Source organism: Gopherus evgoodei, chromosome 2 (genome assembly GCF_007399415.2).
Source record: "Gopherus evgoodei ecotype Sinaloan lineage chromosome 2, rGopEvg1_v1.p, whole genome shotgun sequence".
In the NCBI taxonomy this organism is placed as follows: Eukaryota; Metazoa; Chordata; order Testudines; family Testudinidae; genus Gopherus; species Gopherus evgoodei.
Genome location: NC_044323.1, coordinates 174,663,834 through 174,677,163, shown reverse-complemented (window position 1 = coordinate 174,677,163; position 13,330 = coordinate 174,663,834). Strand labels below are relative to the sequence as shown.

Below are 13,330 nucleotides of genomic sequence, written 5' to 3'. Positions count from 1 at the left end.
CTCTGATAGAACAGATTTGTCTCCCAATACAGCGATCAGATCCAGTATCTCCCGTACGGTCCATGCTGGAGCTCTTTTTGGATTTGGGACTGCATTGCCACCCGTCCTGATCAGAGCTCCGCTCTGGGCAAACAGGAAATAAAATTCAAAAGTTCACGGGGCTTTTCCTGTCTACCTGGCCAGTGCATCCGAGTTCAGATTATTTTCCAGAGCAGTCACAATGGTGCACTGTGGGATACCACCCAGAGGCCAATACCGTTGAATTGTGGCCACACTAACCCTAATCCGACATGGCAATACCGATTTCAGCGCTACTCCTCTCGGGGAGGAGTACAGAAACCAGTTTAAAGAGCCCTTTATATCTATATAAAGGGCCTCGTTGTGTGGACGGGTGCAGGGTTAAATCGGTTTAACGCTGCTAAATTCGGTTTAAATGCGTAGTGTAGACCAGGCCTGAGAATAGGGGCCCTTGGATCTGAATTTTGATCTTGGAAAATAACCAATGTTTCACCTCCACTTCTAAATTTTCCACAAATTCTGAGGTGTGACAGAGTGCTGGATTTAGCCCAAAGAATGCTTAATGAGCGAGAAGGTCGTAGATAAATCTGGTCAAAATGTTGTTGTTGAAACTTGTTTTTCTTGCCAGAAAAAGGGCTTTTCAGTCAAAATGAAAATGTTCATTTGGTCACATTTTTCCAGTTTTTGGTTTCGATAACCAACAAATGATGTTGATTTTAGTTTTTCTTTGAAAAACCAAAACATTTTCATCTTTAAGATTCAGAATTCTCCCATATTACTTTGTGAATGAAGTCCTTCTGTGATTTCATCAAATAAACTGAGCACACACTATAGTCTCAGTTAACTGTACTCAAAGTCCAGTTAGTGTACTGAAGTCAAATCCAATTTTGGTGTAACTCTATTGAAGACAGTGGAATTTCAAGTCCATCTTCTGTGCCCACTTGTAGGGTTGATCAAGTGAGAAATTGTTGCCATGCTAAATAGCCCTTTCTCTTCTGACAAGCTGAATGGGCTTCTGTTAGTTTTCCTGTGGTGCAGCTGTATTTCCAGTACAGTATGTTGTGAAAGTCACACAGAATGCCTCAACTGTGTGGTGTTTTGCCTCAAGAAACAAGAACTTAAAAAAAAAAAAAAAAGAGCAATTGGCACCACTTCTTCTTCACAGGGTTACCATCATATAGTAATTTACAGTGCTTATACATGAGTTTGGGGCTTTGAACAAAAATAGATAGTGCCCTCTCTTAATCTAGTTTGTCATATGCTCAAATTAAGAGTAGGTAATTTTGGGTTTTTTTTTCTGACAAATGCTACACTAAGGATGAAGTTACATGCTGTAAAAGCTGAGCCAGCAATTCTCATCTGGAAACTGTTACAGCTAATGATAGATTCTATAGAAATCTCTAATGTATGAAAATATAGAACATACTGCACAACATTTGGGCAGATTTAAGTGAAGTCAAACAGAATTCCCAGACACTGTTGACACAGCTGGATAGAGGATTGTTTGTGAGGTGTGAATAAAAAGCTTAACCTTTGGTGGTGGCAATTTGCAAGTAGCATAAGTTTCAGAATACAAGATGTGTCTACAATCCTGGATAAAAAGACAATCTGAAGGGCTATGAAAAAATTCCACACACTGGAATCCTTCTTAACTGTTGTACCAGTGCATTCTGGGATTCTTGAAACACCTTTCCCATAGTGCCTAGCACAGCTGCTGAGCACGGCACTGTATTATGGAATGGAGTTAGGAAAGTTGGTACAGTGGCTGTATATTTGGGTTTTGTCCAGAGCGGGGAGAAATTCATATAAACTGCACCAGTTCAGCTGGAACTAAGCTAAAGACTTGCCCCAAGGTTGTTGCAACTGCCCACTACAACTGGCTATTGCAAAATGCCTGGGATGGCTACGGCGTACATGCAAAACATTGTGCAAGTGTTGCAAGCTCAAGGAGTCCAAAGAAATGTTTGTGGGGTTTTTTTTTTGTTTGTGCTTTGTTTTCTTCTTAGTATAGATAGGCTCTCTGTGCTCTGGGACCTCATTCTTTGAATACAGCTGGTGAGAAGAGGCCAGTCAGCCAGAAGACTAGTTCCTAGGAGGAGAGTGGGAGGTAGGGAGGAAGGAAAGATAGAAAGGTTTTGTCTTCCTTGTCCCCAACCCCAGTGGGAAATGTATATAGCCAACTCCATGTAAAATCCTAGTGGAGATGGGGCACCACAGATTTTACCTCAGTGTAGCAAGTCAAAGTCAATTCTTTGTATCCCCCACTTGAGGTTGACTTTAACTAGCTCCATTGAGGTAAAATGTCTAGTGCCCCATCTCCACTAGGATTTTACATGGAGATAGCTTTCTTCATGTAAAACCACACCTTTTTTGCAGTGAAGACCTAGCTAGAGCAGGGTGAAAGTGCTGAAAGAAAACAAAATTTTCTGTGGGCATGTGATGAGGTGTGCAACCCACACCAATCCTGATAGAGTTAATAGGGGCTCGAGTGGCCAATTAGGTTCCTTGGCATCACCTCCCAGATGGAGGGGCATGGTTAAGTAAGAGTGAAGCCCAGTGGGTAATGGCTGGGGCACTATGAAGCCAGGAGTCGGAGAGCAGAAGGGGGCTGCAGGGGAAAGAGGCATCAGTCATTTCCTGGGATGAGGGAGGCTGATAGGGGCAAGGAGAAAATCCAGGGGGCAAGTTATCCCTGAGATCTTGCCATGGTGTAAGGAGTCTAGCAAGAGGCTAGGACAGGGTGAAGTAGCCAGGGGGAGTAGAGTATGATTCTGTGGTAAACCCAGAAACAGGCCAGGGAGGCTGGGAAGGAAGGAGTTCAGGGAAAGAGCAACAGGGGGTGGGGACTGACCAGACCTGGACTGCTGGTTATTGAGTCTCTGGGATGAAATTTAGTGTAGTGGGTGCACCTGGGTTTCCCTGCCAGCCACTGGTATAGTGGCACAGAGCCCCAAGCTGGGGCTGAACTCTATCTGGAAACAACATTTGTACAGAGGTCCTGTTGGACTTTTTAACCCCACAAGGGGTGAACTAAATGGAGGGTTTGGCTGGAGGGCTAAATTACCAGAACAGAGACTATTGCAGAGTGAGCAGAGAACAGAAGGGAGCACCTGATGCTGCATGAGCTGCTTTCCGACATCTAGACATGAGGAGATGCACTAATGGTGATTGGGAACTTCCGTTACAGGACGCCAACACAGGTTTGGCCCTGGTTGCAGTTAGGTAATCCATAAGTAATGCACCATCCCTTTTATTCCCCCTCAAATCACTTCCCTCACCCATATGAGGAGAGAAAGAATTATGCACCTGTTTAGATGTTTGTAACAATGCTTTCAGAGATACCAAGAGCATGGCTACTTGGATGGAGGTGTAGGCATCTAGAAACAAGCAGGATTTGAGGGGTGTAGTTGCAATAATAGAAAAAAACCCATTAGAATATAGAATATGTTATTTAAACTGGAATCTTGTCTCAAAAGTCCTTCCTGATAGATTAGATTAAATATGTCTAGGGGTTTTTTTGTGTTCCTTATCACCTACCATCTAGGTCTCCTATGAAGGATGCTACAAACTTTTTGGGATTCCTGGAAGAGAGAATATTTTTCTTGCAGATGATTGTAGGGGAAAATGGAGTCCTGTTTCTCTTTAACTGGATATACACAGTACTATTGATTGGAGATAGGCCAAGTAGGCACAGTGAAAATTTGAAACAGGATTAGATTTAGGCTAGAATTCAAAGCTAGAGTTCAAGACCAACCAGAACTAAGGAGTCGGATTTAGATTTGATAGTTCTCAATGACTGGAAGCTTTTTGACCCATTTTTGGCTGCATCTAAAATGGATCTGGAAAACGGACCCTTTCTAGATGCAATCCACACTCAAAATGGTGGAGGGAAAGTTCATCTCTGAGAACTTGATTGTGTGTGTGTATGTGTGTTCAGAATTTGAGATTATTGTTCAAATCCAGATCAACTAATGATGTATGGAAATAAATGTCAGTCTGCTCAAAGATTTTCAGAGGGATATAATCCCTTTATTAAAGACGTTACACCTGCAATGTGCACATTTTTATAACTGAGATGCTTACAAGAAAATATGACACATGCTTACAACTGAAATTTGTGGAACACTCAGTGTATGTCTACACTATAACGGCATAGCTATGATGCTACAACCGTGCCACTGTAGGTCCGTACTGTAGACGCTTCCTACATTGACAGAAAGGGATTTTCTGACAACTTAGTTAATTCCCCTCTCTGAGAGGTGGTAGGTAGATGAGGGAAGAATTCCTCTGTTGACATAGCTGCATATACGGTGGGGATTAGATCAACCTAACTGTGGGCTGGTCTAAACTGGGGTGGGGGAGGTATCGATCTAAGATACGCAACTTCAGCTACGTGAATAGCATAGCCGAAGTTGAACTATCTTAGATTGATTTACCTCAGGTCCTCACGGCGCGGGATCAACGTCCGCGGCTCCCCGTGTCAACTCCGCTACCGCCGCTTGCTCCGGTGGAGTTCTGGAGTCGACGGGAGCACGTTTGGGGATCGATATATCACGTCTAGATGGACGTACCTTAGGTTGCACAGAGTGTGACACTTTTCACAGCCCTGAGCAATGTAGCTCGGTTCATCAAAGTTTTAGGTGTTGACCAGGCCTCACTGTCAGTGAATCACTGAACATGATCACTGTGAGAAGTTGCAGTGATCAACACTACATTTCTCTCTCCTAATGGGAGTAAAGAAAAGTTCTCAGTTTTATGCTTCAAAAGGTTCAACAGTTGGCCAAAATACAGTTTGTTCTATATCTGTCCCTAGTCAGTAATATGGATCTGGCTACAGCGTGCTGTATAAAAGCATCCAGATGAAATTTTCTCTAGAGCTGTAAAAGGCTCTTCCTCTCCAACAAATCTGCAGGAGGAAAGAAATGTGAAACAATCAGATTGTCTAGTGCTGGATAACTGCTCCTGCCAAAATGTTTAACCCACTCTAGCATAGGAATAGACGGGGAGGGGCAAAGGAAGGCTTAATTACCGTCAGTTTGGCCCAAATGTTTGAATTGTGTTTTATAGTACAATCCAGTCACCATTTCTTTGTATTTCTGGGAAGTCTTCTATTTTCAGTGGCCTTACTGTTTCTCTGTGCCATGTATGGAAACAAAATACTTTGCATGATTAGAAGTATCAATCTGAAGCAAACTATACTGGCAAAATTCAGTATTTGATATGTGCAACCTTGAAAAAGGCCTTTTCATCATAAAAATGACACACACGATATTAATACAGTACCTCATTCTATCCAAAAAGCCTCCACCACAGAAAATAGTCAACTGGAGCAGGAAAAACCAAAGGGGAAAAACCCAAACCCTACCAAAATATAAGTAAATTAACAATTAAACCCCAAAACACAAACACAACCCCAGAGTATGGGAGCAGTGGCAGAGACTCTATGAAGTCTCTTAGGGAACTTGGTTATTGCTGTTGATTTCACATGAGCAGCACTCGGATAATATATTGGTGGGCAGCAGTACAAAATTCCTAAAATAAATAGATACAATAGAAGGACAGAGGCATTACAGAAATATGTACATTTGTCCTGCATACAGTTCCTCAGGGACTGACAAGAACTTCTTGTCGTCAGTACATACTGTATTACTTACATTTCTTTTTCTAGTTAGCTCTCTTTTCAGCTTCTGCTAATGAAAAGAGTTAGTTGTGGGTGGCTCTGATTTTGTTCACATGTAGTCAATTTATTCCATATTTAGCTTGAGAAACGCAGGAGTTTATGTTGATGGCCATCAGGATCAGATATGAATTATAAATCCATACAGCTTAGTTTTCTCTCATGAATGTAATGTTTGTGAAAAATCATGGATTGAAAGAAATAGATTTCAGTCCTTACTCTGCCACACTCATATAGTAGGTCCTGCAAAGGCAGGGACTGCACAACATTCCCCATTCTGTGCCAACATTCTCAATATCATTGAAGCAGTGTGCTTACTTCCTAGGACACTACCCTAGCACTCAGGAGACCTGGGTTCAATTCCTGGCTCTGCCACTGGTTTGCTGGGTGATTTTAGGCAAATAACTTTTCCTTCCTGTGCCTCAGTCTCTGCATCTATAAAATGAGGATAATGATTCCTTCTTCCTTTGTAAAGTACATTCAAATCTACTGGTGAAAAGTGCTCTATAAAGGCTAGGTATCATTATTGTCTCATTAATGAATTCAACTCTGACGTGGTTGAACTATCTCTAGGATTCAAATCATTCTGTGGGATATGTGCTTTATACAGTATAATTGTTTCTTCACATAAATGGTTTGGTTTTTTAGCATGTATGCACCTGGCCTAAGCTGGGATACCTTCCAGCTACTGCCTTCCTAGGAGTGCATTGCAAGGTATTATCTTTGGTTAGTAACATTATTTGCTTCTCTGTTCAATTTAATTAATCTGGAGATAGAGCTGTGCAGAAAAGAATTGCTTCTGAGCATTATCATCATTATTTATTTATTATCATTATTATTAATAATTTACGTAGCTTCATTAACTGTGCACAGGGCTTTACAGCTGGTCAAATGTATCAGAAAAAGAACATATCCCTGCTCCAAGTAACTTATGAGCTCAACATCAATGAAGTTGCACTCATGTAACTGAGAATAACTTTGGCCCTGTGTTTTGTTGTTGTTTCTGAGAATGAAGCTATTAGGGGGTGCTGGATGGGAGGGAGGGGGACATACATCAGTGACTGAAAATTTCACTCATGTAGCCAGCTGTCTCCTTTGTAGTTTCACCTCCACTGAAGCACAGTTCTTTTGAATTGGAAAAGTTACTGTAAAAGTATCCCAAACACTGGCACAAATCTGTCCCAATGCTAGCTCTGTGTGGGTGAATTTCACAATCTGCCACAACAACAGCTGACATGAAACATGCCAACCAGCTGGAATGTGAGTTGCTGTGAAAAGACAGCAAACGCCTGATTAGGATAGCAGTGCTGGGCTGGGGAAATGGCTAACGCCAGCACCTCAACATATCAATTGTGAAAAATTCCTGATTTTCAGTCCCTTAGATGTGGGTACGGTAACTGTGTCTTCTGACCCTCATTTTGTGTGCTCACATTAGACTGGAGAAGGATCCAAATCACTTTATAATGGTCTGAATCAAAAGCTCACATCTAAACAGCCCTGAACTCTATAGACTCCAGCCAGGTCTGAACTTTGTGTTTCACATCCATCTCTATATTGTGCATTTTAGCAACCATTTGAATCTGCTAAGGAATCACTTGGAAGAAAATGAAGGTTATTATATCATTTCAGATATTTAGCAATAAGGATAAAAGGTCACTTGCAGTGGTGTGATGATCTGGCCAATTCAGAACTAATTTACACTTTGAAGGCAATAGTGCGGCATGGAGGTATAAGTGAGAACAGAGTATGAGTCCCAGGTTTTAATTTCAAGAGGAAAAAATTAGTGTCTCCTCCTGAACATATCTTGTTAAAAACCAAGGCAGACAAATCAGCTAGAAACGGCTATAGACTGGCTTCAGACAAGTTATATTCTTGTACCATCAAAAAAGAGAAAGCAAAATTCTCCTGTGCTGTCCGGAAGTGTTCTGATCAGACCACTATTTTTGGTCCCACAAGATGATAGTCATAATAGCTGATAACAGAAGTTGGGTTAGCACAGTCAGGAGAAACACCAGAAAACATCACACCAGACTTCACTAATTTCATAAATCAGATGTTCAACAAGGGTTGATGCCCTTGTGGAAGAAACTGACTAAAGCACTCAGTAGTCAACATAAAAAAATGTGTAAAAGAAACAGGGTAAATACACACATTTCTAAAGTGTGTTAATTGTGTTTTAGGGGGTTATTATTAAAAATACTTAGCAAATCTATAGCATCTTATAATTGCAGAGCTGACATAGTGTTTTTCAGTACCATCTAAGGGGTGACTGCTCCAAAGGAAGCTGAGGAATTATAACAACAATGGTATAATGAGACTTTTTAGTATGAATACAGGTAGCCAGGGATCAGCGGGGAAGTGTGTGTGTTGGGGGGGGGACAGATTGCACATGTATTTGTTAAAAAGTCCTGAAATAATAACCATGTTAAAGCAAACAATGTTTCTTCTCTCTCCCGCCGATCTAACATTCAAACAGAACAATCTAAACTGAGGCTCATTACAATGTACACTGATAAGGACTTTTCTGCCTATGTCTTTCTGGAATTGTGGAGTACTTCCATGTGCTGTTACCGGCCTCAGTCATCTGAAGTTTAGACACTTGGTGATAATTCCCACCATTCACACAAGCATTTTATAATTTCACAAGGAGACAGGCAGGGGCACTTATGGCTTTCACATAATATTTCTACAACTCTTTCATTTTGAGGACCACTTTGAGACCTCTCCAGGCAAGGCTCTGTACACCTCTGGTAGTCCACAAACCACAGTCTGAGAACCATTGCTGTAGATTAATGTTCTATCACTTGTTTTCATCTACTCCTAATAATCTGTGAAACAAGAGTCTTTTGAGGCTGAAATGCTTCATGTTTTGTTTAGCCTAGAGGTTAAGGTGGCTGTTGGTTTGTTTTTTTGTTTTGAGATATTAAAAAATTGAAAATAGGTACAATATGAGAACCTATGAGTAGAACAGAGAGATGCAACCAGCCCTCATCAGCCAAAAATCTGGGTTACCCTCATCCCTGCCTAGGGTTATCACAGAGGCACATCCCTTAAAATAAATAAATAAAAATTGTCTTGTGAGACAGGGATTTAAATAGCAGTGGTTCCAGAGTTAAACACTCTGGATGACAAAAGTGGTGGAGAAAAATCTCTAACTCTAATGGTACAGCATTTCTTTATTCAGTCAGATACCTCCGCCAGCGTCTTTTTCAGTTGAAGCTCTAAAACTTATGTCACTTGCTGCATTTTAGACCATATTTTCGGTAACAAGCAGGTGAATCTTCTCTATGAGGGAAAGTAAAATCTTAGAGCTTTGCTTTTGCTTACTGAATTCATCCTGGCATTGTGTATTGTAATGCGGCATTAATTCCCATCAGCTCCTGGTACTGCAGTCTCAGTAACATGGTTAACAAAAAGAGGATCTACAAAAGGAACAAGATAGGGCCCAGGCCAAGTTGGAGGAATCTCCTGAGTAATTTTTTTTTATTATTGTTCATTATTATTTTATTATATTTTTCTTTTCTTCAGGCCAGGTCCTACAAAGTTTCAAATAGCTAACTTCTAAAAACCTGGATGCCTAAAGCTAAGAGCCTAAATCTATATTTAAAGATCTAAATATGTGACCAATAATTTTCAAAAGCACCTAGAGCTTCTCTTGCTTAGGCACCTAATTGTAGATTTATGAGCTCACCTTTAGGCATCCATTTTTGAAAATCTTGGCAAACAAGGGGGATAGTGATTCCTACTAACTACAAATCCATCTATAACCAATTTTTAAAAAGACAATCTTGGGTTAACTGTGGTATCTGAGCATCTTCCTGTCTATATTTATTGTTTAATATTATCAATTATTATTTAATATTTATATGTAACCCCTTAATGCCACCACCAGGTTGGGCCTATTATGCTAGGCTCCGTACAAACACCTAATAAATGACAGTCGCTGCCCAAGCAAGTTCACAGTCTAAAACACAACACTATGACAAGACTGAGGGCTTCTCTAAATTCTGGGGAAAGACATTCTATGGGGGTGATTTCTGATGTGTACTAAAGTGTTGCACATTAATTGGTCTTTGTAGTGGGGTGACTGCCCCACTCTATTAGCCTGGGGTTAAAAGCAGCCCTGGAGAGGGCTGTGGATGGGAAAAAGAGTGACAGCAGCCAAACTAGGCTGATTAGGGAGTAGCTGACCACAGGTGTGGCCAGTCCAATCAGGCCACAGTTGGCCCTATAAAAGAGCTGTTAGTCAAGTGCTGAGGAGTCTCTCTCTAGTGAGGAGGACCTAGCTGCCTGGGAGCGTAAGGTACCTGTGGTGGGAGCAGTGCTGGGGAATAGGGAAAGGGAGCTCCAGCCTGGTAAACCCCCAGGCTGCAGGCCTTGGTGAAGGCCTATGAAGGTATTGGGTTTGCAGAGATACAGCCTGGGAATAGGCAAAGGCAGCAGGTCCTAACCCAGTGCCAATGATGAGTGGCCATCACAGACTGCAGTCTGTCCTAGTGAGCAGGGGCTAGATGATGACTGGCAGTAGCCACTGAGGCAAGGTGGGTTTAGATGGTTGGGGGTCCCCCTGGGAGGGGAGACTCAGAGTGTGGGGGTACTGCTAGGGCAGAACCCTGAGGTAAAGGGCATTGGGGTCTAGGAGGGACACGGGGCCAGTGGCAGGTGAGACACTGGCCTGCAGAGGGCGCTCCATAGCTGGAGTTGAGCTAATTCCCAGGATGACCAGCAGGAGATGCCGTGCTGGTGAGTCTTCGCCCGCTACAGTCCATATAGTAACAACAGTAGACTCGCTGATGTTCAGCGTTGGTTCCCTGTGTGCTTCAACGTAGCACTCTTTCAAACAGCATTATGTTAAAGTACAAGAGTAGGGTTTATACTGAACCATTAATGTGCAACACATTAGTGCACTCTAGAAATCACTCCCTGTAGAGTACATTATGCCACTATGCAGACCGGCCTTAACAGTGAAATCCAAGAACTTGACACTATTGCTCTTCCCAGTGCTAAAAGAGGTTCAGTGTTAGAACCTGTGGGATTTTTTTAATATAAATTTCCCCCCTCTAGGGACAGTTTAAGGTTAGGCACCTACATAAATGTTAGTGAATTTCAAAGGTGCTGAGTGGTTTAATGGGTCTCAGTGACTTAAATGGGAGCTCCACCTGCTCAGCTGAATCAGTGTTGTTGCCAATGGGATTTTTTTTTTCTTATAAATGTCACTAGTGTTGACAACCTCTTATGCAGCCAAGTTTGAAAACTTTGCCCTATGTTTATATGCTGATCCCATGCAAGAGTTAATTGCTTTCATATGGCATTGAAAAAACAGGATCTGCTGCATACAGTCTATTTGGTGAGAGTTAGAGCTTGTAAAGGTTTCCTAAAAGTTTGTTCCCTCTTTTGTGGCTGTTTTCTGTTCTTGGTAGTGTGAATTCATTTTTCAATTCTCTTGAATAAAGATGGATGGGGAAGAGAGAGTGATTTGTCCCCAGGCTTCCCCATGTCTGACTAGAAAATCCACGCATCTAATAATCCTGGTAATTGGGAAAGCCTTTAGGATGCTTTCTATAAACACACAGCAGGAGTTGTCACATTCCTTCATAGGAAAGCAGTCTTGTCTGTGATTAGAGTGCTGGAGTGGGAGTCAGGAAAGATGGTTTTTAATTCTGCCACTGGGCAAGCTACTTAACATCTGTGCTTCAGATGCTCTATTTGCAAAATGGGTGAGAATAAACTTTCTCCATCTTTGTAAAGTGGTTTTTCTTCTGATGGAAAAAATTACTGTAAACTATTATTATAATATTGTCATACTGGATCTGCTCAGTGGTCCATCTAATATGACATCCGGCAGCAATAACTACTTGGCTTACTTGCCACCATACGAAGCAGGGGTGGCTCTAGACATTTCACCACCCCAAGCAGGATGGCATGCTGCGGGAGGCACTCTGCCAGTCTCTGGGAGGGCGGCAGGTGGCTCTGGTGGACCTCCCACAGGTGTGAACCACCAGAGCCGCGGGACCAGTGGACCCTCCACAGGCATGCCTGCAGGAGGTCCATTGGAGCTGCCTGCCTCCCTCCCGGCGACTGGCAGAGCGCCCCCCACGGCATGCCGCCCCAAGCACACACTTGGCGTGCTGGGGCCTGGAGCCGCCCCAATACGAAGGGCAGTGAACCAGTTACACAATGCTCATGCTCTGAAACCTGAAATTTTATTCGTATCATTATATCAACATGCATCATTACAAATGTTTTTAATGGCCATAACATTATCCCTCCCTTTCAAAAATCCAGCCACGTGGCAATCTAATTACATACTATGTATGCAAGTTTTGGTTCTATATTTGAAATTTTCTTGCTTAGCTTGTTGATCAACTAATTATTTTAATAGCCACCTACACTTCCTAGCTGTGTAGTGTGTAACTGTTTGCATGTGCTCTCTCTTGCCTTGGCTACACTTGGAGGCCTGCAGTGCTGGGAGTTACAGCTGTCTTCGTACAGCTGTGCAGGGACAGCGCTGGAGTATGGCCACATTTTCAGCGCTGTTGGGAGTAGCGCATTATGGGCAGCTATCCCACAGAGCACCTCATCCCATTTTGGCGCCATGGGCTGTGGGAAGGGGATGGAAGGGTGCGGGTCATTCTGCTTCCTGTGCCAATGCCCTGTGATGCATCGCTTTGCATCTGAGCAGTCCCTGTTTTTCCGTCCACGTTTGGCACCATTGTGACTCTCTCAACGGTTTCTGTGCAGCGCGATTTCTGTGGGAAATGGAGCCCAAACTGCTGAGGACTTTGCTGATGAGTCTCACCAGCACATCACGTTTGGCAGTTGAGCTATTCCTTAAGCTCCAAAGTGATGGGGAGTCCGACGATGATTGCGAGTCGCCTGATGCGTACGACACGATGTTGCTTGTGGCTTTCACGGAAATGCTCATCACCGTAGAACGCCGCTTTTGGGCTCGGGAAACAAGCACTGAGTGGTGGGATCACATCGTCACGGAAATCTGGGATGACGAGCAGCGGCTGCAAAACTTTCGGATGAGAAAAGCCACTTTCATGGGACTGTGTGCTGAGCTTGCCCCCACCCTGCGGCGCGAGGACATGAGATTGAGAGATGCCCTGACGGTGGAGAAGCGGGTGGCTATTGCAATCTGGAAGCTGGCAACTCCAGACAGCTACCAATTGGTTGCTAACCAGTTTGGAGTGGGAAAGTCGATCATTGGAATCTTTTTGATGCAAGTTTGCAGGGCCATTAATTGCATCCTGCTAAGAAGAACTGTGACTCTGGGGATCGTTCAGGACATTGTGGATAGCTTTGCACAAATGGGGTTCCCTAACTGTGGAGGGGTGATAGATGGGATGCATATTCCTATTCTGGCACCACTTCACCTAGCATCCGAGTACGTTAATTGGAAGGGTATTTCTCTATGGTTCTCCAGACGCTTGTGGATCACCATGGGCATTTCATTGACATTAACACAGGCTGGCCTGGAAAGGTGCATGATGCACGCATCTTTCGGAGCAGTGGCCTGTTCAGGAAGCTGCAGGCAAGGACTTTTTTCCCAGACCAGAAGATCACAGTAGGGGACGTTGAAATGCCCATTGTACTCCTTGGAGACCCTGCTTACCCCTTAATGCCTTGGCT

General features: G+C 43.0%; 1 long non-coding RNA gene across 1 annotated transcript; it reads right to left on the bottom strand.

Moving 5' to 3' along the window:
- Positions 1 to 262: 262 nt before the first annotated feature.
- LOC115645144 lies at positions 263 to 12,323 on the bottom strand. The gene is made up of 3 exons (XR_003998661.1): positions 12,219 to 12,323; positions 8,216 to 8,223; positions 263 to 274 (listed from the first exon to the last, which is right to left on the bottom strand). It is a non-coding gene; the product is annotated as an uncharacterized LOC115645144 (long non-coding RNA).
- Between the last annotated feature and the right edge of the window lie 1,007 nt (positions 12,324 to 13,330).